Source organism: Rattus norvegicus, chromosome X (genome assembly GCF_036323735.1).
Source record: "Rattus norvegicus strain BN/NHsdMcwi chromosome X, GRCr8, whole genome shotgun sequence".
Taxonomy (NCBI): Eukaryota; Metazoa; Chordata; class Mammalia; order Rodentia; family Muridae; genus Rattus; species Rattus norvegicus.
In genome coordinates, this window is record NC_086039.1 from 10,601,524 (window position 1) to 10,629,467 (window position 27,944).

Genomic DNA, 27,944 nt, shown 5'->3' on the forward strand with positions numbered 1-27,944 from the left:
GAAACAGCAAGACAAGCTAACACCAGAGACAACCTGATGTTAAAAGGCAAGCACAGGAAACTAAGCAACAGAAACCAAGACTACTTGGCATCATCAGACCCAGTTCTTTCACCACAGCAAATGTTGGATATCCAAACATACCAGAAAAGCAAGATTTGGATTAAACATCACATCTCATGATGATGATAGAGGACTTAAAGAAGGAAATAAATAATTCCTTTAAAGAAATACAGAAGAACACAGGAAAGCAAGTACAAGACCTTATAGAGGAAACACAAAAATCCCATAAAGAACTAAGGAAAACACAGCCAAACAGGTGAAGGAATTGAACAAAACAGGTCAGGATTTAGAAATGGAAAAAGAAACAATAAAGAAATCCAAAATGGAGACAACCCTGTAGTTAGAAAATCTAAGAAAGACTGCTCCCAAACCCCGTGGGAGAGAGAACTTACCGCCCAGACAGGTGGGCACTCCTGAGACTGCAGAGCAGAAGAGACCACCAATACTGCCCACCCCTGCCCACATCCCTGACCCAAGGGGAAACTGTATACAGCCTCTGGGAACCAGAAGATAGGGGCACTGGTGCTGCAGGTCCCCTGCGCCCCAGACACTGCCAGAACCTGAAGGGACCAGATCAACAGTTCTCTGCACCCAAATCCTGTGGGAGAGAGAGCTAAAGCTTCAGAGAGGCAGACACGCCTGGGAAGCCAGAAGAGACTACACTCTGCCCACATTTCTGACTCCAGAGGAAAACACCTAGTGCCATCTGGGACCCTGGTGCATGGGAGCTCCTGGAAAAGGCAGTGCAGGCCCTCCTGGTTGCTGCCCTCGCGGAAAGCTCATAAACAACACCCCACGAGCAAACTTGAGCATCAGGACCACAGGAAAGACCAACTTTTCTGCTCCAAGCGGCCTGCCTGGTGGACTCAGGACACAGGCCCACAGGAAGAGCTGAAGACCTGTAGACAGGAAAAACTACACGCCCAAAAGCAGAACACTCTGTTCCCATAACTGGCTGAAAGAAAACAGGAAAACAGGTCTACAGCACTCCTGACACACAAGCCTATAGGACAGTCTAACCACTGTCAGAAACAGCAGAACAAAGTAACACCAGAGATAATCTGATGGCGAGAGGAAGCGCAGGAACCCAAGCAACAGAAACCAAGACTACATGGCATCATCGGAGCCCAATTCTCACACCAAAGCAAACAGTGAATATCCAAACTCACCAGAAAAGCAAGATCTAGATTGAAAATCATATTTGATCATGATGCTGGAGGACTTCAAGAAAGACATAAATAACTCCCTTAGAGAAATGCAGGAAAACATAAATAAACAAGTAGAAGCCTACAGAGAGGAATCACAAAAATCCCTGAAAGAATTCCAGGAAAACACAATCAAACAGTGGAAGGAATTAAAAATAAAAATAGAAGCAATGAAGAAAGCACACAGGGAAACAACCCTGGATACAGAAAACCAAAGGAAGAGACAAGGAGCCATAGATACAAGCATCACCAACATAATACAAGAGATAGAAGAGAGAATCTCAGGAGCAGAAGATTCCATAGAAATCATTGACTCAACTGTCAAAGATAATGTAAAGCAGAAAAAGCTACTGGTCCAAAACATACAGGAAATCCAGGACTCAATGAGAAGAACAAACCTAAGGATAATATGTATAGATGAGAGTGCATACTCCCAACTCAAAGGACCAGTAATTATCTTCAACAAAATCATAGAAGAAAACTTCCCTAACCTAAAGAAAGAGATGCTCATAAGCATAAAAGAAGCCTACAGAACTCCAAATAGATTGGACAAGAAAAGAAACTCCTCCCGTCACATAATAGCCAAAACACCAAATGCACAAAATAAAGAAAGAATATTAAAAGCAGTAAGGGAAAAAGGTCAAGTAACATACAAAGTCAGACCTATCAGAATCACACCAAACGTCTCGCCAGAGACTATGAAAGCCAGAAGATCCTGGAAAGATGTCATACAGACCCTAAGAGAACACAAATGCCAGCCCAGGTTACTGTATCCTGAAAAACTCTCAATTAACATAGATGGAGAAACCAAGATATTCCATGACAAAACCAAATTTACACAATATCTTTCTACAAATCCAGCCCTACAAAGCATAATAAATGGTAAAGCCCAACATAAGGAGGCAAGCTACACCCTAGAAAAAGCAAGAAACTAATCATCTTGGCAACAAAACAATGAGAAGAAAAGCACACAAACATAACCTAACATTCAAATATGAATATAACGGGAAGCAATAATCACTATTCCTTAATGTCTCTCAAAACAAATGGTCTCAACTCCCCCAATAAAAATACATAGATTACCAAACTGGATGTGCAATGGGGACCCTGCATTCTGCTGCCTACAGGAAAAACACCTCAGAGACAAAGACAGACACTACCTTAGAGTGAAAGGCTGAAAAACAAATTTCCAAGCAAATGGTCGGAAGAACCCAGCTGGAGTAGCCATTCTAATATCGAATAAAATCAATTTTCAACTAAAAGTCATCAAAAAAGTTAACGAAGGACACGTCATAGTCATCAAAGGAAAAATCCACCAAGATGAACTCTCAATCCTAAATATCTATACTCCAAATAAAAGAACACCTACACACATAAAAAGAAACCTTACTAAAGCTCAAAACACACATTGCACCTCACACAATAATAGTGGGAGATTTCAAAACCCCACTCTCATCAATGGACAGGTCATGGAAACAGAAATTAAACAGAGAAATATACAAACTAAGAGAAGTCATGAACCAAATGGACTTAACAGATATTTAGAGAACATTCTATCCTAAAGCAAAAGGATATACATTCATCTCATGGTACTTCCCCCAAAATTGACCATATAATTGGTCAAAAAACAGGCCTCAACAGATACAGAAAGTTAGAAATAATCCCATGTGTCCTATCAGACCACCACGTGCTTAAGCTGGTCTTCAATAACAATAAGGGAAGAATGTCCACATATACATGGAAGTTGAACAATTCTCTAGTCAATGATAACCTGGTCAAGGAAGAAATAAAGAAAGATATCAAAGACTTCTTAGAATTTAATGAAAATGAAGGTACAACATAGCCAAACTTATGGGACACAATGAAAGCTGTGATAAGAGGAAAACTTACAGCTCTGAGTGCCTGCAGAAAGAAACAGGAGAGAGCATATATCTGCAGCATGACAGCACACCTAAAAGCTCTAGAACAAAAAGAAGCAAATAAACCGAGGAGGAGTAGAAGGCAGGAAATAATCAAACTCAGAGCTGAAATTAACCAAGTCGAAACAAAAAGGACCATAGAAAGAATCAACAGAACCAAAAGTTGGTTCTTTGAGAAAATCAAGAAGATAGATAAACCCTTAGCCAGACTAACGAGAGGACACAGAGAGTGCGTCCAAATTAACAAAATCAGAAATGAAAAGGGAGACATAACTACAGATTCAGAGGAAATTAAAAAAATCATCAGATCTTAATACAAAAACCTATATTCAACAAAACTTGAAAATCTTAAGGAAATGGACAATTTCCTAGACAGATACCAGGTACTGAAGTTAAATCAGGAACAGATAAACCATTTAAACAACCCCTTAACTCCTAATGAAATAGAAGCCGTCATTAAAGGTCTCCCAACCAAAAGGAGCCCAGGTCCAGACGGGTTTGGTGCAGAATTCTATCAGACCTTCATACAAGACCTCATACCAATTCTATCCAAACTATTCCACAAAATTGAAACAGATGGAGCCCTACCGAATTCCTTCTACGAAGCCACAATTACTCTTATACCTAAACCACACAAAGACACAACAAAGAAAGTGAACTTCAAACCAATTTCCCTTATGAATATCGACGCAAAAATACTCAATAAAATTCTGGCAAACCGAATTCAAGAGCACATCAAAACAATCATCCACCATGATCAAGTAGGCTTCATCCCAGGCATGCAGGGATGGTTTAATATACGGAAAACCATCAATGTGATCCATTATATAAATAAACTGAAAGAACAAAACCATATGATCATTTCATTAGATGCTGAGAAAGCATTTGACAAAATTCGACACACCTTCATGATAAAAGTACTGGAAAGAATAGGAATTCAATGCCTATACCTAAACATGATAAAAGCCATATAGAGAAAACCAGTCGCCAACATTAAGCTAAATGGAGAGAAACATGAAACAATCCCACAAAATCAGGGACTAGACAAGGCTGCCCACTCTGTCCCTGCTTTTTCAATATAGTTCTTGAAGTTCTAGCCAGAGAAATCAGAAAACAAAAGGAGATCAAGGGGATACAGATTGCTTATCACCCTGTAAAAAGCTTAAGTACAAATGGATCAAGGACCTCCACATCAAACCAGATACACTCAAACTAATCGAAGAAAAAGTGGAGAAGCATCTCGAACACATGGGCACTGGAGAAAATTTCCTGAAGAAAACACCAATGGCTTATGCTCTAAGATCAAGAATTGACAAATGGGATCTCATAAAACTGCAAAGCTTCTGTAAGGCAAAGGACATTGTGGTTAGGACAAAATGGCAACCAACAAATTGGGAAAAGATCTTTACCAATCCTACAAGAGATAGAGGGCTTATATCCAAAATATACAAAGAACTCAAGAAGTTAGACTGCAGGGAGACAAATAACCCTATTAAAAAATGGGGATCAGAGATAAACAACGAATTCAGATATGAGGAATGCCGAATGGCTGAAAAACACCTAAAGAAATGTTCAACATCTTTAGTCATAAGGGATATGCAAATCAAAACAACCCTGAGATTTCACCTCACACCAGTCAGAAGGGCTAAGATCAAAAACTCAGGTGACAGCAGATGCTCGCGAGGATGTGGAGAAAGAGGAACACTCCTACATTGTTGTTGGGATTACAGACTGGTACAACCATTCTGGAAATCAGTCTGGAGGTTCCTCAGAAAATTGGATATTGAACTACCTGAGGACCCAGCTATACCTCTCTTGGGCATATACCCAAAAGATGCCCCAACATATAACAAGACACATGTTCCACTATGTTCATAGCAGCCTTATTTATAATAGCCAGAAGCTGGAAAGAACCCAGATGCCCTTCAACAGAGGAATGGATACAGAAAATGTGGTTACATCTACACAATGGAATATTACTCAGCTATCAAAAACAATGACTTTACCGCAGGAACCTGAAGGAAACAGACCGGATAAACAGTTCTCTCCACCAAAATCCCGTGGGAGGGAGAGCTAAACCTTCAGAGAGGCAGACAAGCCTGGGAAACCAGAAGAGACTGCTCTCTGCACACACATCTCGGACGCCAGAGGAAAAAGCCAAAGACCATCTGGAACCCTGGTGCACTGAAACTCCCGGAAGGGGCGGCACAGGACTTCCTGGTTGCTGCCGCTGCAGAGAGCCCGTGGGCAGCACCCCACGACTGAACTTGAGCCTCGGGACCACAGGTAAGACCAAATTATCTGCTGCAAGAAAGCTGCCTGGTGAACTCAAGACACAGGCCCACAGGAACAGATGAAGACCTGTAGAGAGGAAAAACTACACGCCCGAAAGCAGAACACTCTGTCCCCATAACTGAGTGAAAGAGAGGAAAACAGGTCTACAGCACTCCTGACACACAGGCTTATAGGACAGTCTAGCCACTGTAAGAAGGAGCAGAACAAAGTAACACTAGAGATAATCTGATGGCGAGAGGCAAGCGCAGGAACCCAAGCAACCGAAACCAAGACTACATGGCACCATCGGAGCCCAATTCTCCCATCAAAACAAACATGGAATATCCAAACACACCAGAAAAGCAAGATCTAGTTTCAAAATCATTTTTGATCATGATGCTGGAGGACTTCAAAAAAGACGTGAAGAACTCCCTTAGAGAACAAGTAGAAGCCTACAGAGAGGAATCGCAAAAATGCCTGAAAGAATTCCAGGAAAACATAAATAAACAAGTAGAAGCCCATAGAGAGGAGACACAAAAATCCCTGAAAGAATTCCAGGAAAACATAAATAAACAAGTAGAAGCCCATAGAGAGGAGACACAAAAATCCCTGAAAGAATTCCAGGAAAACACAATCAAACAGTTGAAGGAATTAAAAATGGAAATAGAAGCAATCAAGAAAGAACACATGGAAACAACCCTAGATATAGAAAACGAAAATAAGAGACAAGGAGCTGTAGATACAAGCTTCACCAACAGAATACAAGAGATGGAAGAGAGAATCTCAGGAGCAGAAGATTCCATAGAAATCATTGACTCAACTGTCAATGATAATGTAAAGCGGAAAAAGGTACTGGTCCAAAACATACAGGAAATCCAGGACTCAATGAGAAGATCAAACCTAAGGATAATAGGTATAGAAGAGAGTGATGACTCCCAGCTCAAAGGACCAGTAAATATCTTCAACAAAATCATAGAAGAAAACTTCCCTAACCTAAAAAAAGAGATACCCATAGACATACAAGAAGCCTACAGAACTCCAAATAGATTGGACCAGAAAAGAAACACCTCCCGTCACATAATTGTCAAAACACCAAACGCACAAAATAAAGAAAGAATATTAAAAGCTGTAAGGGAAAAAGGTCAAGTAACATATAAAGGCAGACCTATCAGAATCACACCAGACTTCTCGCCAGAAACTATGAAGGCCAGAAGATCCTGGACTGATGTCATACAGACCCTAAGAGAACACAAATGCCAGCCCAGGTTACTGTATCCTGCAAAATTCTCAATTAACATAGATGGAGAAACCAAGATATTCCATGACAAAACCAAATTTACACAATATCTTTCTACAAATCCAGCACTACAAAGGATAATAAATGGTAAAGCCCAACATAAGGAGGCAAGCTATACCCTAGAAGAAGCAAGAAACTAATCGTCTTGGCAACAAAACAAAGAGAATGAAAGCACACAAACATAACCTCACATCCAAATATGAATATAACAGGAAGCAATAATCACTATTCCTTAATATCTCTCAACATCAATGGCCTTAACTCCCCAATAAAAAGACATAGATTAACAAACTGGATACGCAACGAGGACCCTGCATAATGCTGCCTACAGGAAACACACCTCAGAGACAAAGACAGACACTACCTCAGAGTGAAAGGCTGGAAAACAAATTTCCAAGCAAATGGTCAGAAGAAGCAAGCTGGAGTAGCCATTCTAATATCAAATAAAATCAATTTCCAACTAAAAGTCATCAAAAAAGATAAGGAAGGACACTTCATATTCATCAAAGGAAAAATCCACCAAGATGAACTCTCAATCCTAAATATCTATGCCCCAAATACAAGGGCACCTACTTACGTAAAAGAAACCTTACTAAAGCTCAAAACACACATTGCACCTCACACAATACTAGTGGGAGATTTCAACACCCCACTCTCATCAATGGACAGATCATGGAAACAGAAATTAAACAGTGATGTCGACAGACTAAGAGAAGTCATGAGCCAAATGGACCTAACGGATATTTATAGAACATTCTATCCTAAAGCAAAAGGATATACCTTCTTCTCAGCTCCTCATGGTACTTTCTCCAAAACTGACCATATAATTGGTCAAAAACGGGCCTCAACAGGTACAGAAAGATAGAAATAATCCCATGCGTGCTATCAGACCACCACGGCCTAAAACTGGTCTTCAATAACAATAAGGGAAGAATGCCCACATATACGTGGAAATTGAACAATGCTCTACTCAATGATAACCTGGTCAAGGAAGAAATAAAGAAAAAAATTAAAAACTTTTTAGAATTTAATGAAAATGAAGGTACAACATACCCAAACTTATGGGACACAATGAAAGCTGTGTGAAGAGGAAAACTCATAGCGCTGAGTGCCTGCAGAAAAAAACAGGAAAGAGCATATGTCAGCAGCTTGACAGCACACCTAAAAGCCCTAGAACAAAAAGAAGCAATTACACTCAGGAGGAGTAGAAGGCAGGAAATAATCAAACTCAGAGCTGAAATCAACCAAGTAGAAAAAAAAGGACCATAGAAAGAATCAACAGAACCAAAAGTTGGTTCTTTGAGAAAATCAACAAGATAGATAAACCCTTAGCCAGACTAACGAGAGGACACAGAGAGTGCATCCAAATTAACAAAATCAGAAATGAAAAGGGAGACATAACTACAGATTCAGAGGAAATTCAAAAAATCATCAGACCTTACTATAAAAACCTATATTCAACAAAACTTGAAAATCTTCAGGAAATGGACAATTTCCTAAACAGATACCAGGTATCGAAGTTAAATCAGGAACAGATAAACCAGTTAAACAACCCCATAACTCCTAAGGAAAAAGAAGCAGTCATTAAAGGTCTCCCAACCAAAAAGAGCCCAGTTCCAGACGGGTTTAGTGCAGAATTCTATCAAACCTTCATAGAAGACCTCATACCAATATTATCCAAACTATTCCACAAAATTGAAGCAGATGGAGCCCTACCGAATTCCTTCTACGAAGCCACAATTACTCTTATACCTAAACCCCACAAAGACACAACAAAGAAAGAGAACTTCAGACCAATTTCCCTTATGAATATCGACGCAAAAATACTCAATAAAATTCTGGCAAACCGAATTCAAGAGCACATCAAAACAATCATCCACCATGATCAAGTAGGCTTCATCCCAGGCATGCAGAGATGGTTTAATATACGGAAAACCATCAACGTGATCCATTATATAAACAAACTGAAAGAACAGAACCATATGATCATTTCATTAGATGCTGAGAAAGCATTTGACAAAATTCAACACACCTTCATGATAAAAGTCCTGGAAAGAATAGGAATTCAAGGCCCATTCCTAAACATAGTAAAAGCCATATACAGCAAACCAGTTGCTAACATTAAACTCAATGGAGAGAAACTTGAAGCAATCCCACTAAAATCAGGGACTAGACAAGGCTGCCCACTCTCTCCCTACTTATTCAATATAGTTCTTGAAGTTCTAGCCAGAGCAATCAGACAACAAAAGGAGATCAAGGGGATACAGGTCGGAAAGAAGAGGTCAAAATATCACTATTTGCAGATGACATGATAGTATATTTAAGTGTTCCCAAAAGTTCCACCAGAGAACTACTAAAGCTGATAAACAACTTCAGCAAAGTGGCTGGGTATAAAATTAACTCAAATAAATCAGTTGCCTTCCTCTATACAAAAGAGAAACAAGCCGAGAAAGAAATTAGGGAAACGACACCCTTCATAATAGACCCAAATAATATAAAGTACCTCGGTGTGACTTTAACCAAGCAAGTAAAATATCTGTACAATAAGAACTTCAAGACACTGAGGAAAGAAATTGAAGAAGACCTCAGAAGATGGAAAGATCTCCCATGCTCATGGATTGGCAGGATTAATATAGTAAAAATGGCCATTTTCCAAAAGCAATCTACAGATTCAATGCAATCCCCATCAAAATACCAATCCAATTCTTCAAAGAGTTAGACAGAACAATTTGCAAATTCATCTGGAATAACAAAAAACCCAGGATATTTAAAGGTATCCTCAACAATAAAAGGACTTCAGGGGGAATCACTATCCCTGAACTCAAGCAGTATTACAGAGCAATAGTGATAAAAACTGCATGGTATTGGTACAGAGACAGACAGATAGACCAATGGAATAGAATTGAAGACCCAGAAATGAACCCACACACCTATGGTCACTTGAATTTTGACAAAGGAGCCAAAACCATCCAATGGAAAAAAGATAGCATTTTCAGCAAATGGTGCTGGTTCAACTGGAGGGCAACATGTAGAAGAATGCAGATCGATCCATCCTTATCACCCTGTACAAAGCTTAAGTCCAAGTGGATCAAGGACCTCCACATCAAACCAGACACACTCAAACTAATAGAAGAAAAACTAGGGAAGCATCTGGAACACATGGGCACTGGAAAAAATTTCCTGAACAAAACACCAATGGCTTATGCTCTAAGATCAAGAATCGACAAATGGGATCTCGTAAAACTGCAAAGCTTCTGTAAGGCAAAGGACACTGTGGCTAGGACAAAACGGCAACCAACTGATTGGGAAAAGATCTTTACCAATCCTACAACAGATAGAGGCCTTATATCCAAAATATACAAAGAACACAACAAGTTAGACCGCACGGAAACAAATAACCCTATTAAAAAATGGGGTTCAGAGCTAAACAAAGAATTCACAGCTGAGGAATGCCGAATGGCTGAGAAACTCCTAAAGAAATGTTCAACATCTTTAGTCATAAGGGAAATGCAAATCAAAACAACCCTGAGATTTCACCTCACACCAGTGAGAATGGCTTAGATCAAAAACTCAGGTGACAGCAGATGCTGGCGAGGATGTGGAGTAAGAGGAACACTCCTCCATTGTTGGTGGGATTGCAGACTGGTAAAACCATTCTGGAAATCAGTCTGGAGGTTCCTCAGAAAATTGGACATTAAACTGGCTGAGGATCCAGCTATACCTCTCTTGGGCATATACTCAAAAGATGCCTCAACATATAAAAGAGACACGTGCTCCACTATGTTCATCGCAGCCTTATTTATAATAGCCAGAAAATGGAAAGAACCCAGAATGCCCTTCAACAGAGGAATGGATACAGAAAATGTGGTACATCTACACAATGGAATATTACTCAGCTATCAAAAACAACGAGTTTATGAAATTCGTAGGCAAATGGTTGGAACTGGAAAATATCATCCTGAGTGAGCTAACCCAATCACAGAAAGACATACATGGTATGCACTCATTGATAAGTGGCTAATAGCCCAAATGTTTGAATTACCCTAGATCCCTAGAACAAACGAAACTCAAGACGGATGATCAAAATGTGAATGCTTCACTCCTTCTTTAAATGAGGAAAAAGAATACCCTTGGCAGGGAAGGGAGAGGCAAAGATTAAAACAGAGACTGAAGGAACACCCATTCAGAGCCTGCCCCACATGTGGCCCATACATATACAGCCACCCAATTAGACAAGATGGATGAAGCAAAGAAGTGCAGACCGACAGGAGCCGGATGTAGATCTCTCCTGAGAGACACAGCCAGAATACAGCAAATACAGAGGCGAATGCCAGCAGCAAACCACTGAACTGAGAATAGGTCCCCCATTGAAGGAATCAGAGAAAGAACTGGAAGAGCTTGAAGGGGCTCGAGACCCCAAAAGTACAACAATGTCAAGCAACCAGAGCTTCCAGGGACTAAGCCACTACCTAAAGACTATACATGGACTGACCCTGGACTCTGACCCCATAGGTAGCAATGAATATCCTAGTAAGAGCACCAGTGGAAGGGGAAGCCCTGGGTCCTGCTAAGACTGAACCCCCAGTGAACTAGACTATGGGGGGAGGGCGGCAATGGGGGGAGGGTTGGGAGGGGAAGACCCATAAGTAAGGTGAGGGGGGAGGGGGATGTTTGCCTGGAAACCGGGAAATGGAATAACACTTGAAATGTATATAAGAAATACTCAAGTTAATTAAAAAAAGAAAAAAAGACCTCATCCTAGCTTCCTGGAAGCCATTCTTCTCCTAGCAGCTTTCAGATGAAGATGTAAAATTCTCAGCTCCACCTGCACTATGTCTGCCTGGATACTGCCATGTTCCTGCCTTGATGATAGTAGGCTGAACCTGTGAACCTGAAAGCGAGCCCCAATTAAATGTTGTCCTTATAAAAAAAAAACAATGACTTTTTGAAATTCATAGGCAAATGGAGGGAACTGGAAAATATCATCCTGTGTGAGGTAACCCAATCACATAAAACACCCATGGTATGCACTCATTGATAAGTGAATATTAGCCCAAATGCTCGAATTATTCTAAATGCACAGACAACATGAAGCTCAAGAAGGATGACCAAAATGTGGATGCTTCACTCCTTTTTTAAAAGTGGAACGAGAATACCCTCGGGAGGGGATAGGGAGGCAAAGTTTAGAACTGAGACTGAAGGAACTCCCATTCAGCGCCTGCCCCACATGTGGCTCATACATATACAGCCACCCAATTAGACAAGATGGATGAAGCAAAGAAGTGCAGGCCGACAGGAGCCGGATGTAGATCTCTCCTGAGAGACACAGCCAGAATACAGCAAATACATAGGTGAATGCCAGCAGCCAACCACTGAACTGAGAACAGGACCCCCGTTGAAGGAATTAGAGAAAGGGCTGAAAGAGCTTGAAGGGGCTTGAGACCCCATATGAACAATGCCCACCAACCAGAGCTTCCAGGGACTAAGTCACTACTCAAAGACTATACATGAACTGACCTTGGGCTCCAACCTCATAGGTAGCAATGAATAGCCTAGTAAGAGCACCAGTTGAAGGGGAAGCCCTTGGTCCTGCCACGACTGAACCCTCAGATTGTTGGCGGGAGGGTAGTAATGGAAGGAGGATGGGGAAGGGAACACCCATATAGAAGTGGAGGGGGTGGGGTTAGGGGGATGTTGGCCCAGAAACCGAGAAAGGGAATAACAATCGAAATGTATATAAGAAATACCCAAGTTATTAAAGATGAAAAAAAGAAAATCTAGGAAAGAGATCAGGATTCATAAAGACAAGCAGCACCACCAACAGAATACAAGAGATAGAAGAGAGAATCTCAGGGGCCGAACATACCATACAAAACACTGAAACAACCATCAAAGATAATGAAAAACTCAAAAAGCTCCTAACCAACATATCCAGGAAATCGAGGACACAATAACAAGGTCAAACCTAAGGATAATAGGTAGAGAAGAGAGTGAAGACTCCCAACTTAAAGGGACAGTAAATATCTTCAACAGAATTATAGAAGAAAACTTCCCTAACTTAAAGAAAGTGCTGCCCATAAACATACAAGAAGCCTACAGAACTCCAAATAGATTGGACCAGAAAAGAAATTCCTCCTGTCACATAATAGTCGAAACACAAAATACACAAAACAAAGAAAGAATATTAAAAGCAGTAAGGGTAAAAAGTAAAGTAACATAATTGCAGACATATCAGAATTACACCAGAATTCTCACTAGAGACCATGAAACACAGAAGATCCCAGACAGATGTCATACAGACCCTAAGAGAACACAAATGCCAGCCCAGGCTACTATATCCAGCAAAACTCTCAATTAACATGATGAAAAAACCAAAATATTCCATGACAAAGCCAATTTACACAGAATATTTCTAAAATCCAACCCTACAAAGGATAATAGATGGAAAACTCCAACACACAGAGGGAAATTACACCCTTGAAAAAGCAGGAAAGTAATCTCCTTGTAACAAATCCCAAAGAAGAGAGTACAAACCAACATAATTCCACCTCTAACAACAAAAATAACAGGAAATGATAACTCTTCCTTAATATGACTTATCATCAATGGACTTATTTCCCTAATAAAAAAAATAAACTAACAGACTGCATTTGTAAACAAGACATAGCATTTTGCTGCATACAGGAAATATACCTCAGTGATAAAGACAAAAACTCCCTCAAAGTAAAGGGTTGGAAAATAACTTTCCAAGAAAATGTTCTGAAGAATCAAGTGGGAGTAGCCATTATAATATCAAATAAACTTGAATATCAACCAAAAGTTATCAAGGAAGATAAGGAAGGACACTTCATATTCATCAAAGTAAAAACCCAATAAGATGAACTCTCAAGCCTATGCTCCAAAAGCAAGGGCACCTACATTCATAAAATAAACCTTTCTAAAGCTCAAATCAAACAATGAACCTCACACAAAAATAGTGGGGAATTTTAACACCCCAATGTCATCAGTGGAATAACTATGGAAACAGAAATCTAACAAAGGCATAGAGAAATCAAGAGAAGTTATGTACTAAATGGATTTAACAGATATTTATAGAAAATTTCATCATAAAACAAAAGAATATAACTTCTTCTCAGAACCTCATGTTACCTTCCCCAAAATTGACCATTTAATCTCTCACAAAACAGGCCTAAGCAGATTCAAGAAGATTGAAATAATCCTGTGTATCCTATCAGATTGCCACAGACTAAGGCTGGTATTCAATAACAAAAAAATGACAGAAAGTCCATATAGAAATGGAGGCTGAACAAAACTCTACTCATTGACAACTTGGTCAAGGAAGAAATAAAGAAAGAAATTAAAACCTTTTTAAAATTTAATTAATACAAAGGCACAGCATACCCAAACTTATGGGATACAATGAAAGATGTGCTAAGAGAAAAACTCAGAGCTCTGTATGTCTCCAAAAAGAAGCTGGAGACAGCATACCTTAGCTCCTTGATAGCACACCTAAAAGCAATAGAACAGAAAGAAGCAAATACACCCAAGAGAAGTAGATGGCAGGAAATAATCAAACTCAGGGCTGCAATCAACCAAGCAGAAACAAAAAGAACTATACAAAGAATCCACAAAACCAGGAGCTTGTTATTTGAGAAAATCAACAAGATAGATAAACTCTTAGCAAGACTAAACAGAGGGCACAGAGAGTATACCCAAATTATCAAAATCAGAAATGAAAAGGGAGACATAACAACAGAATCTGAGGAAATCCAAAAATCATAAGATGATACTATAAAAGCCTATATTCAACAAAACTAGAAAGTCTAGATGAAATAAAATTTTCTAGACAGATACCAGGTACAAAAGCAAATTCAAAATCAGATTAACCATCTAAACAGTCCCGAAATTCCTAAAGAAATAGAAGCAGTAATTAAAAGTCTCACAACAAAAAAAAAAAAAAAAAAAAAAAAAAAAAAAAAACCCAAGACCAGAAGGGTTTAGTGCAGAATTCTGTCAGACCTTTAGAAGACCTAATACAAATACTGTCCAAACTATTCCACCAAATGGAAACAGAAGGAACACTACTGAATTCCTTCTATGAAGCCACAATTACGCTTATACCTAAACCACACAAAGACCCAACAAAAAAAAAAAAAAGAGAACTTCAGAACAATTTTCCTTATGAATATCAATGCAAAAATATCCAATAAAATTCTCACAAAATGAATCCAAGAACACATCAAAACCATCATCCATCCTGACCCAGTTGACTTCATCCCAGGGATGCAGAGATGGTTCAATATATGGAAATCCATCAACATAATCCACTATGTAAACAAACTCAAAGAAAAAAAAACACACGATCATCTCATTGGATTCTGAGAACGCATTTGACAAAATTCAACACACTATCATGTTAAAAGTCTTGGAAAGATCAGGAATTCAAGGCCTATACAGCAAACCAGTAGCAAATATCACACTAAATGGAGAAAAACTTGAAATAACCCCACTAAAATTGGGGACTACAAAAGGCTGCCCACACTCTCCCTACTTATTCAATATAGTACTCAAAGTCCTAGTAGCCAGAGCAATCAGACTACAAAAGGAGGTCAAAGGGATACAAATTGGAAAGGAAGAAGTCAAAATATCACTATTTGCAGATAATATGATAGTATACTTAACTCACTCCAGAAGTTCCCCCAGAGAACTACTAAGCCTGATAAACAACTTCAGCAAATTGTCTGGATATAAAATTAACTCCAACAAAGGAGTAGCCTTCCTCTACTCAAGGAGAAACAGGCTGAGAAAGAAATTAAGGAAATAACACCCTTCACAATAGTCACAAATAACATAAAATACCTTTGAGTTACTCTAACCAAGGAAATAAAACACAAGTATGACCAGAACTTCAAGCCTCTGAAGAAAGAAATTAAAGATCTTACAAAACAGATCTCCCATGCTCATGGATTAGCAGGATTAATATTGTAAAACTGACCCTCTTGCCAAAAGGAATCTACAGATTCAATGCACTCCCATCAAAATTCCAACTCAATTCTTCATAGAGGTCAAAGAGCAATTTGCAAATTCATTTGAAATTACAAAAAAAAAAACAGGATAGTGAAAACTATCCTCAACCATAAAAGTTCTTCTGGGAGAATCACCATCCTTGACCTCAAGCAATATTACAGAGAGATAGTGATAAAAACTGCATGGTATTTGTACAGAGACAGGCAGATAGACCATTAGAATAGAATTGAAGACTCAGAAATGAACCCACACACCTATGGTCACTTGATCTTTGACGAAGGAGCTTAAACGATCCAGTGGGAAGAAGAGCATTTTCAAAAAATTGTACTGCTTAAACTGGAAGTCAGCATGTAAAAATGCAAGTCGAACATTTCTTGTAGCCCTGTAAAAAGTGTAAGTCGAAGTGGATCAAGGACCTCCATATAAATCCAGATACACTCAAACATGTAAGAAAAAGTAGGGAAGAGCCTAGAATACATGGGCACTGAGGAAAATTTCCTGAATAAAACTCAAATGTCTTATGCTCTAAGATCAAGAAAAAACATCATAAAACTTCAAAGCTTCTTTAAGGCAAAGGACACTGTCATTAGGACAAAAGGGCAATTAACAGACTGGGAAAAGATCTTTACCTATCCTACAATCAATAAAGGTTTAATATCATACACACACACACACACACACACACACACACACACACACACACACACACACACACAAATCTCTCAAGAAGTTAGACTCCAGAGAGTCAAATAACCCTAAAAAAGAATGGGGTAGAGAGCTAAACAAAGAATTCTCAGTTGAGGAATATGGAATGGCAGAGAAGTACCTAAAAAAATGTTCAACATTCTTAGTCATCAGGGTAATGCAAATCAAAACAACCCTGAGATTCCACCTCATAAGAGTCAGAATGGCTAAGATTAAATACTCAGGTGACAACAGATGCTGGCGAGGATGTGGAGAAAGAACATTTCTCTATTGTTGGTGGGATTGCAATCTGGTACAACCATTGTCGAAATCAGTCTGGATGTTCCTCAGGAAATTGGACATAGTACTACCTGAGGACCCAGCTATACTACTCCTGGGCATATACTCAAAGGATGCTCCAATGTACAACAAAGACAGATGTGTCATTATGTTCATAGCAGCCATATTTATAATAGCCAAAAGCTGGAAAGAATCCAGATGCCCTTCAACAGAGGAACAGATACAGAAAATGTGGTACATCTACACAATGGAGTACTATTCAGCTATCAAAAACAATGAGTTCATGACATTTCTAGGCAAATGGATTAAACTAGAAAATATCATCTGAGTGAGGTAACCCAATCAAAAACACACATACATGGTATGCACTCACTGATAAGTTGATATTAGCACAAAAGCTCGAATTACTCAAAATACAATCTACAGACTACATAAAGCTCAAGAAGAAGGACAGCCAATGTGCGCGGATGTTTCAGTCCTTCTTAAAAGGGGGAACAAAAATATTCACAGGAGGGCATATGGAGATAAAGTGTGGAGCAGAGACTGAAGGAATGGCCATTCAGAGCTTGCCCACCTGGGGATCTAGCCCACATATATACAACCACCAAAACTAGACAATATTGATGAAGCCAAAAGTGCTTGGTGACAGGAGCCTGATAGAACTGTCTCCTGAGAGGTTCTGCCAGAACATGACAAATACAGAGGTGAATGCTCACAGCCAACTATTGAACTGCGAATGGGGTCCCCATTGGAGGAGTTAGAGAAAGGTTTGAAGGAGCTGAAAGTGCTTGTATCCCCATAAGAACAATAATACCCACCAACCAGAGCTCCCACAGACTAAACCACTACCCACATATTACACATGGACAAACCTATTGCTCCAGCTGCATATGTAGCAGAGGATGGCCTTGTTGGGTACCAATGGAAGGAGAAGCCCTTGGTCCTGCAAGGTTGGACCCCCAGTATAGGAAAATGTCAGGGCAGGGAGACAGGAAGCAAGCGGGGGTGGTTGGGGAGGGGGAACACTCTTATAGAAGAAAGGGAGGGGAATGGGATAGAGGGCTTATGGGCAGGAAACCAAGAAAGGGAACAACATTTGAAATGTACGTAAAAAAATATCCAATTTAAAAAAAGATAAAGAAACGAAGGAAGGAAGAAAACAGGGCATCAATTAGAGGGATTGGGTTGCCATCCCACAGTCAAAAACTATGACCCAAAATTGTCTAAAAGAACTTCAGGGACAAAAATGAAGAAGGAACTGAAGGAAAGGAGGTCCAGTTACAATCCCAAATTGGGATTCATCTTCAGGGTAGGCTCCAAGGTCTGACACCATTACTGATGCTATGGTGTGCTTACGAACAGAAGCCTAGCATGGCTATCCTTAGAGAGGACCCACAGGCAAATGACTGAAACAGATGCAGATACTTACTCCCAACCAATGGACTAAAGTCTGGGACTCCTGTGGTTAAGTTAGGGAAAGGCTGGAAGAAGCTGAAGGTAGGGGCGACCCCATAGGAAAAGCAGCAGTTGCAACTAACCTAAACCCCTGAGATCTCTCAGACCTCAAGCCACTAACAAGGCAGCATATACTACTTGGTCTGAGGCCCCTGACACATATACAGCAGAGGACTGTTTGGTATCCCCTCAGTGAGAGAAGACTCACCTAACTCTCCAGAGACTTGAGGTCCCAAGTAGTAGGGAGGCCTGGCAAAGGAGGGAGAGGGGTACAACCTCTTAGAGAGAGTAGGAAGGAGGAATGGGATGAGGAACTGTGAGAGGGAAGACCTGGAGGGGGATAATGACTGGACTGTTAAAACATAAAACTAATAAAACAAACAAGCAAACAACAACAAAAACAGATCTCTATGCTACCAAACTAGAGGCCCCACTCAGAGCTCCTACACTTTGGACTATTCTGCATGACTGAAGTAATTGAGAAGACAGGAAAGAAAAACCTATAGGACTGTGCAGTTGATTCATTGCTGCTTCTAGAATGGAGCAGATGCAACACCCCCCCCCCTTTTTTTTGCTTCTGATGGTTCTCCCTGTGGACATGAAATCTCAGCTTCCACCATCCCAGCTCAAGCACCTGAGATGTAGTGACTGCATGTAACTTCTGTTCGACTCTTGCTTCAGTTTCATGACTGTCAACTAGAAACAGCAATACTCACACAGGTGTATGTATGTCTTAGAGCTACCTGGAAGGAGGGCTTACAGAAAAACACATAAGTTAATAAGCCATACCCCAGAATTTCTGGGGATAACCTAAATGTCTTAGATGTTCTGAGGATATGGAACTGAGCCAGGTAACACACTAGACTTTGCTAAACTTCTGCAAGTCAGGCATTCTGGAAAGGATCAGTGGAGTACTCTGTGTTGCTGTTGTTGCCATTTCTGTTTTTCATCTGATCCAGGCAGTATCCACTGAGACAGCTGAGGTGGAGAATTTACTTCCAAGACGGCTTTTTAAATCCATAGCCTTGATTTACAGTGGTCCTTGACCACTGTATCTCCACAAATTCCATTCCATCCTTTAGAGTCTTTCATGGACATCCTTATCAATCTGGCAGGGCCAAGGGTAGATAGTTTTGTTAGATCAGAGAGTTTTTTCCAAGCCAGTATCACAACAGAGTGAAACAATAAATATAAGGCTTTTTATAGCTTGGCTTCAAACATCACTTAAAGCATATTCTACTGGTAAAATAGTTCAGAAAAAACTTACCCTGATTCAAGGACATAGCAATTGACTCTAACCATTGTGTAAAGGAGTAAAAAATAACTTGCCATGCCTCATGTGTCACACACACAAATAGGTAGTGTTCTCTGTGCTTCCCCTTTCCTTCCTTTCAACTAACTCTTTCATTTTCTCATGTTGACTTCTGCCTTGTTAAGCAGCCCTCCCACATATATTAGAAGTAGAATCACTGTATCTAATAGAAGTATTAGGTCTCAAAATAAGACACACATACACATTCCTTTTTCTCTGGTTTCTGGGACACTGCATTCACATATTCTCTATTTTGTTCTATAACAAACTCAGTTTCCTCTACGGCCCATCATATATGACGTGCCAAAAACTGGGTGGGATCCTACAGTGCTTTTTACTCTCTAGATAAGAAGGGTACAAATGACAACCTGTAATCCAGCCACTTGTTTCGGCAACTAAATGTTGTTTTGGAACACATGGATGCTCATTTCTTGATGTATTGTCAGTTATTACTGTTGACTTACAATGACAGAGTAACAAGGATTATGTGACCTTCCGTTATATAATACAGAAATTCTTCTGTCTCCAACAGCTTCCAGATCCTTGGGTCAGCCAACAATGGCTCAAGAACAAGTAAGAACAATGTATCTGTTATGAATATATCAAGCTGGTGAGGAAACACAAACGTTCCTCCTGAAAACAGTTCTAAAGGATGAAATGAAGTTTGAGGAGGAATGAAAACCAAGAGTCACTGTGGGACCAGGGTCTGAGTAAAGAAGCCACCACAGAAGTGGGCCTTCTGATTTCAGCTGTCCTAGCTGTTACCACCTGTATGAAACAGACAAAAATACACAGATGAATCTTCCGATTGTCCATGAACTCAGATTTAAAGGTTCTTAGAAAGATAGAGTGGTGTTTAAGACCTACCTATAGTTGTTTTGTTGTGTTTTGGAATGTTGTGCTTGGATGGTCAAAGGACAGAATATAGAAAGATGGCACCACACATCTGTAAGGCGATGGGAGAATTCTTAAAAGAGAGGTATTCTAAGGTTCTAGTGAGGAGATGGGAAGCAATTCTGTGGCTGCTGTGTTTGGTAGCAAGCATGTGTGTTGTTTGTGTGTCCATGCATGTGTGTGTATGTGTGTGTGTGTGTGTGTGTGTGTCTGTGTGATAGATACTCAGAGACTGAAGCAAGAGGATCCCAAGCTGAAGACCTCCAACTCCTTGTAATGCTCCTCTCTCTCTCTCTCTCTCTCTCTCTCTCTCTCTCTCTCTCAATATAGATATAGATATAGATATAGATATAGGTATAGATATAGATATAGATATAGATATAGATATAGATATAGATATAGATATAGATGATAGATATAGATTAGATATAGATATAGATAGAGATAGAGATAGAGATAGAGATAGATGATAGAGATATAGATATAGATATAGATATAGATATAGATATAGATATAGATATAGATATAGATATAGATATAGATATAGATATAGATATAGATAGATATAGATAGATGACTCAATGAACTTTGTCCTCTGATTTGGAGCTGAACACCAAATATTGTGCAATCCAGTTACTCCATTCAATTTAATAATCTAAGATGTTTCCAAGACAGCCTAGAAAATAGAAAGTTTTTTAGTTATGCCACTTTCCTGGTAGCTCATACAGTTGCTATTAAGCAAACACACAGGAGAGGGTGGGTGTAAAGATGGAGGCAGCTGTGAAAAGGTAGCATGGAGAACAGATCAGAACAAGGAGCAACATGCACACAGGTGACTAGAAAAATTAGCATGGTGCTTGGCATAAGAGGCTTAGGCCTGTATCAGTTTAACTAACCATTTTGATATGGATGAAAATGGGATAGTAGCCTTGTCAAAGTTTCAACTCACTCATCAGGAGGAGCCACTATAGTAAGAACTTTTATTTTATACATTTTGTGGTGGTATGACATGAAAATTTCTGTTACCCTCATTAGAGTTTGGCTCTTAGTCTCAAGGAAAAGTGGTTTCTTTAGTCATCAAGAATTTAGCCAGAACTTATGTAAGAACTTATTAATATTCTAGAATCTTAATTATCAGGAATGCGATGGGAGATGGATGGTGGGCAGCAGAAACAACAACACACACTCAAAAGGAAAAATCAGAACACCATAAAAACTTTCTCATATCTTGCATTTCTAATTTAATTATCTTCCCCCTGTCACTGACTGACACACAAATGTTCTTTGCAGAGGTGTTTGAGCTTTGTGTGAAAATAAAGCACAGCAGATACAGTGGGTTTAGGTTTTTGTATTTGAGTCAGTGAAGGTATCTAGAAATGAGAGGACAGGGTGTGCTATATTACTAACAAGAAAGAAAGGTGTTTCTTGTTTCAATAGGAGCACCTGTGCTCTTAACAGGTTCACAGGATGTGGCTTGGGCCAGATGATAGACTGATAGACAAAATGAGCTACCCAACTGTTTATCAGTGCCAAGGGCTAGATTTCCAGAGTGATCCTGAGAAACATGAAATCAATAGGAGCAGGGTTTCTGAGCCATTGGAACTACTGGGCATGCTGAGCAGATGGAGTCTTAGAGACTATGTAATGATAAAACAAAAATTCCTGTTTGCAAAATAGTCCCTGGATCCATTTAGAGAACAGGAATCATGGAAACATGGAAGCAACATTTTAACTCTTGTATTTTGTTTTGTCACAAGACTATAAGTTTGAGAGCTACTTGAATCATTAACCAATTACACTATTAGATGCACTCTATAGTTAAGATAAATAAGACAGCCTGGTGGGAGCAGATATTGAATGAAGGAAGGGAGGCAATAAAACACAGGATAAATGCCAGGTGACATGTTTCCCATAAGGGTTTATCTTCTGACTAGAAGAAATGTAGAAAAAGGAGCAGGAGGAGGGATAATGATTTTGTCTAACATCTTGCTTTGAAAGCAGGTGACTTTGGCAATTGAATGCTAATAGACTCAAATTAAAAGAGACCATGCAAAGAGGTCTCTGTTCTCTGATATCTTTGGGGTTTGTTTGTTTGTTTGTTTTGGATAGAGATTTTGTCCTTTGTGCTCTTTCTGAATGTTAAATGTATATTCTAGCAGTCCCAGTCACTTTAAGAAATCAAGAGTTTGGAAAACAACTAAAGACAGCCTAGGAACAATGAACGGGTTTCAAGTTAGATCACTTAACAGGCAACTCATATAGTTGGTGTCAAACAAGCAGTCTGAGGCATGGTGCTAATTTGTTTCTAACTTTAAGTTTAATTTTTAAAAAAATCACCATCGTAGCTTGAATATACTGTGTTGCTATAGAAACAGACCCCCATCTTGCCTCATATTTTACTGTTCACAGCTTTCTCTGTTAAACAACACAGTGTTGATTTTTTTGACTGATTGAAGAAGCAGTTTCTACTACTTTTTTTAAATACTGTTCATATTATCACTTGCAAAGCCTATGCGGGCTCATGGTTCCTCCCCCTTCTTTGTACACAGTGAGATAATTCAATGGAATAATTATAATAAACAATTCACCCCATTCAGGTTTACTGTCTCATCCTTGCTTTCTTTTCCTAGAGCATTAGAAATCCATCACCGGTTTGAGATCTCTTTAAAAATGCATGAAGGGAAGAGAATTGGCAGCACAGTTAAACGAATTTAATTCAGACAGATTTTACATTATTAACTCACTTCCGAAGTGCTGAATACAAGGAATGATGGAAGAAGAAAGTGGAACTAAAATTGGACCATTGATCCTGGCAGTCTGTGTGCCAAGCAGACGTGGGAAACAGGCTAGCAAAACTGTAAATGTCTTTTGACATTAGAGGTACAGAGCATTCATTTATTTGAATCAGTCTAAAATGTGTATTGCCCACCCCACCCCCACTTACTATCCACCACACTCTAATCACAAGTTAACTGATGCCAGAGTTGGCAGCCTCACAGTTAAGGATTGTTCAAAATGGCATATTAAAGCAACAGGACTTCCCTCTCCTCTGTTAGTAAAAGGAAACAGTGGCTGCCTGGAAACCAGTAGAAGAGGATGCTGGGCACTCAAGCAATTATACTCATACTCTGAGGCTTTTCTTTGGAAAGAAAATAGAGTCAATATGCATAATAAAGTATTCAGGCAACAAAATGGTTTTTAATGCATTTTCTGTGTAATTGTTCCATGGTTGAAGCTATAGAAGCATGCCACCCCCAGACACTATGTAAAATAAAGACTTTTAGAATCAAGGCACTTCTACTGTCTTGTTTAGCCTTTGACTTAAAAATAGGCAGTTTTTCTGCAAAGATGAACACCTTTGCAGTCTCTAACACTCTGCCCATCTGCTAAGTGATGCATTCTGAGTATTTGAAATGATTAAGAAGTCAAATAGCTGCCATTTTTTTTAGCCTTAACAGAACTGAGTTTTGAGAATGAAAATGCATGCTAATCATAGTTGCTGCACTTCAGGGAGTATAGACAGGGTTGTACTTCTCTTACTACTGTGACAAGATCAATGACATACTTTGGACAATGAGACCTTATTGACTGAAATCTGTTCCTTTGTGGTGAAAGAGTCAGAGTTGGTATATGATTTCATATGGATCTTTTCCATGCTACAATAGTAGCATGAGCATGGAATGCTGCTGTGCAATATCCATAGTCCTTCAATAAGCAGTCTTGCTGACAGCAAGTGTTGGATAATCAGTCATAATAGAAAACAAACCTATCTGATAAGGCCTCTGAAAGTTGGAGGTAACTGTTATTGTAACTCTACTTATATCATACTGAACGCACCTCTGTTTCCATTAAAATGCTATCAAAAAGAGCAAAGTAAACCAAATCTAAAGCCATAATGGAAATGAAAAAATGAGTAAAGACCAATGTCGCACCCAACCTCAACCAGCAAGGAAGACACGACCAGAGGAGATCTTTTTCAAGCAGTTTTACTCAGGAACCTTGATACAACCTTCTGACTCTCTTTCTCTTCTGGCTCTCTCTCTCCGGGGAACGCCCTGCACCATAATTAAATAGCTAGCACTGGCCAGTCCTAGCAAGCCATGTGGGTCATGTAGATAGGCTGTCACTATGCGGAAGCTAGCGGGCCAGGCAGACATAGCCAAATAAGGACTTGTTTACTGCAAGGAGCGTTCATTGTTGGGAGGGTGGAAGGCGGAAACCAGCGCCATCTTTGAGGCGCGGCATGTCGCAGCTCTCTACAGTTCCCCCTTTTTGTTTGACTAATCAAGCAGGCAAAGGCACCGCTGATCGTGGCGACCCCCACCCCCTGTCTTAGGATCATCCCTTCATTAAACCCGTCATAGGACACCTCGTCGCCCATAAGGTTCCATGCCTTAGGTAGAAGGGAAGTTGCCCGTCGCTGGGCAAGGTCACTCACATATACTCAGGGGCGAGGTGCAACTAGGTCTTCTGAATGACCGTAAGCCAGGCTTGAGGGAACTGTCCTGCTTCAATGGCTGTAAATATCTGTACCACAATAGCCACGTGCCGCCTCTGAACAAACCTCATTCTACAGAGACACCACAGGCTCACTAGGGAGACCAGCAGCAAGAGTCCAGCTAGAGCTCCCATACCCGCCCACTCTCTAAGATGATTCATAGCAGCAGCAATCCAAGATGACAATCCCGTAGTCAGTCTAGCATCTGCACATGTGGAATTCACTGTCACGATGGCTACACGTAGCTGATCCATTAAGAAATCGAATTCTCCAGTCCAATTACCTAAAAGATAACTTGACAACTGTTTAGACAAATTAGAGGAGTGGGCCTAAAGGTCATGACGTATCAGCATGAGTCTCGGGAACACCGGTAAGTATCTCCCACTGGCTCCGTTTTGACCAGCATTTGGGTCACACCGAGAAGTGTCAGCAACAGCAGGATCTTCATTCTTGTTGCACCTCCTGGTCAATCTTTCAGGGACCCACAACGGAGCTTGCCGGTCCTGAGGAAACACACAAACAGACCCTCTTGCCCACGCCAACACAGGGTCTGGCCCATGCCATAAGCCAGTGAGCATATCTTTCCACTTCACATAACCTTTCAATGTGCCCATCCAACACTGATGTCAGTCAGCGGCAGAAAGGCCATCATCATCCAAAATTAAAAAATTAAGAGTAAAAAGGGCTAAGGATATCTGTTCCTTAGGAGTTCTGCCATGGCCTATTCCCCCTTTTTGTTTAATTAAGCATTCCTTCAAGGTACGATGTGCTCGCTCAACAATACCTTGACCTTGGGGATTATAAGGCAGACCATAGCTCAACTGCATTATCCATCTGTTTACAAAAGGATTTGAAAGATTGGGCAGTGTATGCTGGGCCATTATCAGTTTTTAAGTGTTGAGGCTTTCCCCAAGCAGCCCAGGCTTCTAGGCAGTGTCCAATAACATTGTGTGCCTTTTCCCCACTCATAGGGGTAGCATGAATGACACCTGAGCAGGTATCCACAGAAACATGAATGTATTTTAGAGTCCCAAATCCAGATATGTAAGTTACATCCATTTGCCAAATCTTTAGAGGCAGTAAGCCCCTGGGATTAACCCCCACACTAGGAGGATGATGGAAAGTGATACACTGTTGACATCCTAAAACTTTCTGTTGAGCATCTGCTCAAGACAGATGAAACTTCTGCTATAAGGTTTTGGTAGGCACATGAAATTGTTGATGAAACTGTCGGGCTTGATCCAATGATGAGCTTCAGAAGATAAACTCCATTCAGGTACATCTATCCACAAGATCATTTCCCTCACTGAGAGGACCAGGCAAACCTGTATGAGCTCTAATATGTTGGACAAAAAACTTGTGACCTCTTTTCCAGATCAATTCCTGAAGTTCCCTCAGCAGCTGGCATACCATGCTGCTAATTTTAATAGGGCCAGCCACTTCTAGTATCTTAACTGCATTAACAACATATGATGAATCAGAGAGCAAATTAAAGGCAAAGAACAATTTTTAAACACTTCCAGCACAATTTTGAGTTCAATTACTTGTGGAGAGCCGGGTTGATATTGACACAAAATTGGCTCTTGATGGTCAACCATATAGGCTCCACAGCCATTTTTGGATCCATCTGTAAAAATGTTTGGGGCCCCCTGTATAGGAACACTGGAGGTAACCTTAGGAAAGATCACGGGATGTTCCTTAAAGGATAGCAGAGGGTGTTTTGGATAATGACTATCTATCTCTCCATGGAATCCACAGTGTAATATAGCCCAATCATTCACAGTGCCACATAAGATCTTCATCTGCTGACCTGTATAGGGCACTATGATCGAGGTTGGGGAAACACCAAAATATTGTGTGCACTGTTGAATCCCATTCAGGGCTAATCGTGCAACTGCTGTAGGATAATACTCTACTGATCTAGCTGAAGAAGCTCTAGAATAAACCCAAAGCAGAGGGCCATCTTGCCACAACAATCCTGTGGGCTGCATGTAGGTGGCTAGAATGCATAGCACAATGTCTGCACCCTCCTTCCATCGATGTAACATTGCGCCTTGTAATCCTTTTTCAACCTTCTTTAAAGCTTCTCTTGCTTCATTAGTCAACTGTCTAGGAGAATCCAAGGCTGAATTCCCAGCCAAAATATTATACAATGGTTTTAATTCATAATTTGGTAATTTTAAATAACATTTGACCCAATTAATATCTCCCAATAATTTTTGAAAATCATTAAGAGGCTTAAGGTTATCTTTCCTCAATTCAACCTTTTGGGGGATAATGATATAAGGCCTTACTTTTGTTCCTAAATAATTTACAAGATTGCCCTTTTGTACCTTTTCAGGGGCAATAATCAATCCTTTAACTTCTAGCAATTTAACTAAATTTCCATATGCTAAATCTAAAATCTCTTCATTCTTTGCAGTTAAAAGGATATCATCCATAAAATGTATGCATCTCAGTGCGGGAAACTTCTGTCTTTTTTTTTTTCCTTTTTTTTTTTTATTAACTTGAGTATTTCTTATATACATTTCGAGTGTTATTCCCTTTCCCGGTTTCCTGGCAAACATCCCCCTCCCCCTTCCCTTTCCTTATGGGTGTTCCCATCCCAACCCTCCCCCCAGTGCCGCCCTCCCCCCATAGTCTAGTTCACTGGGGGTTCAGTCTTAGCAGGACCCAGGGCTTCCCCTTCCGCTGGTGCTCTTACTAGGATATTCATTGCTACCTATGGGGTCAGAGTCCAGGGTCAGTCCATGTATAGTCTTTAGGTAGTGGCTTAGTCCCTGGAAGCTCTGGTTGCTTGACATTGTTGTACTTCTGGGGTCTCGAGCCCCTTCAAGCTCTTCCAGTTCTTTCTCTGATTCCTTCAACGGGGGCCTATTCTCAGTTCAGTGATTTGCTGCTGGCATTCGCCTCTGTATTTGCTGTATTCTGGCTGTGTCTCTCAGGAGCGATCGACATCCAGTTCCTGTAGGCCTGCACTTCTTTGCTTCGTCCATCTTCTCTAATTGGGTGGCTGTAT